The following is a 2,125-nucleotide window of genomic DNA, read 5'->3' on the forward strand; positions in this document are numbered from 1 at the left end:
TTTCAAGCTGCTGGGGCTGGGATCTGAATCATATTCAACCGTGTGGGCTCTGGCTCACTTAGCCCCCAGGCTACAAGGCCTGCCCTCCAACACGTTAGACCAAATACATAATGCAAAAAAGAACACAGAAGGTCAACAAAAAAACCGAATAATTTTAATACATTAAATTATATTACTCTTTTTTAAAAAAATTGTTTTACTTAAATTTATGTATTTATTTTAAATTTGACCAGGAAGGGACAGAGTGAGAAAGAGAAGGAAAATGAGAAAGCAAGCCACCAGGTCCAGGACTTGAACCATGGTTGGCCATGTGGGAGTCCAGTGCCCTTAACCACCACGCCACCTGCCAGCCTCGAATTATATTACCCTTTAAAAGTGTACAAAGAGCACAAGCACATTAGTTAAAAACACAAGGGAAATGAATGGTATTAATAAAGAAAAGAAGGGGCGGGACGGTGGCACAGCAGTAAAACACACGCTCTGTGAGAAGGACCCCCAGGGAAGGTTCTCGGTTTACATCCGGAGACCTCCCTGGGTGGAATGGGCAAGTACGTGCCCACAATCTGGAGAAACTGAAGCTGGGGAGGAATGTGATATCAAGAACTTGTTGGGGTGCCTGTCTCTCTCTTTTTCACTCTCTCTCTCACAGGATAAAATAAACGAATAAAAGTTTTAAAAAAAAGAAAGACAAAAGAAATCTGAGACATTAGCCCCTACCCCAAAATTATTTGAAGCTTTGGAAGAGAGAATTTAATCTGCACATTTTCGAAAACTGCTGTGCCAGGTGAGTGAGCGTGCAGGCTGACGTCCGGTGCTGAGGGCGGTCCCCGTGGTCACGGCTGGGGGCTCCCTCCACTGCTCAGGGCCACTGTGCCCTCAGCCGCGTGTATGGTCTGTCCGTGTTCAGGGCATTTCCCTCTGGCATCCTTTTCTTATGGTCTATCCCAAGAAACCCAAAACTTAACCCTGACGTGTATTTTCTCTAAAACATCACAAAATAAATGAAAATGAGTGTGAATAGAAGAAAGGTTAATAATGACTATGTATTAATAAAATGATAATAATGCATTGTTAATATTATGTTTCCATAAAATATATTTCATCCCCTTTTATTTATTTATTTATGTTATTTCTAGGATTTTTGCCATAGGGTGCATGTACTTACCAGCGAGAGAAAAAGAGAGAGACAGAGGAAAGTGAGAAATGACCCCTGAGAGGGGTTGGTCGTACCACCATCCTTTCCCCTCCCTTTCCCTCCTGGGATTTTAGAATGCACACGTGCGTCCGGCATGGTTTTTAAGCCTCCAGCTCTGGGACTTGAACTGTAGCGGGCCATATGGGAGTACGACACCTTAACCACATAGCACCTGCTGCCCCAGCTTGCATTCTCTTACAATGTGTTTATATGTAGTTTATGACAAGATGGAATATAAGTATATTAAAAAGTCAAAGCAAACACATAGTTTAGAAACTATATACTCTGCCATCATGTATGCTAAAATTAACAGGCACCGCGAGCACAGCGATGTGGAATCACGCGCACACACACACACACACGCACACACACACACACGCACACACACACACACACACACACACACTGGAAGGAGGTGAACCATCAACACCTGGGTTGTGGCATAGTTTGAGGGAGAGGCCATGTTAAGTTCTGGTCTTAGCATACTTTGTGTAAGTATATGTTCTGTCCATGCGCAGGGAAGGGGAGTAAGGTAAAGCCCGTGAGCTGACGACGCAGCAGGTGAGAGGTGCAGTCAATCCGCACGATGAAGCGGCCTCCCTACAGCTACTTTAATCTCGTTAAAGACCACACTTCAATAAGCACATGTGCTCTGACGAGCGCGCACGCTGGGACAGACGTGGTGCAGGACAAAGGGTGGCTGAGATCGTAACAGAAGATCGTGTCCGCATCCTCACCTCGTGAATGCCATACAGCCCAGATTTAGTGCGCAGTAATCATGGAGGTCCAGGGCCTTTATCCCTCTCTCTCTCTCTCTTTCTCCTTGGTCAAATAAATAATAATAATAACAAATAAAATAAGTATAAAATTATTCTTTAAAAATGTGTGTGTGATGGCTGGAAGGCTTCCCTTCACAGTTTCCACTGCTCT

The sequence above is a fragment of the Tupaia chinensis genome, unplaced genomic scaffold, assembly GCF_000334495.1.
Source record: "Tupaia chinensis unplaced genomic scaffold, TupChi_1.0 Scaffold000088_1, whole genome shotgun sequence".
In the NCBI taxonomy this organism is placed as follows: domain Eukaryota; kingdom Metazoa; phylum Chordata; class Mammalia; order Scandentia; family Tupaiidae; genus Tupaia; species Tupaia belangeri.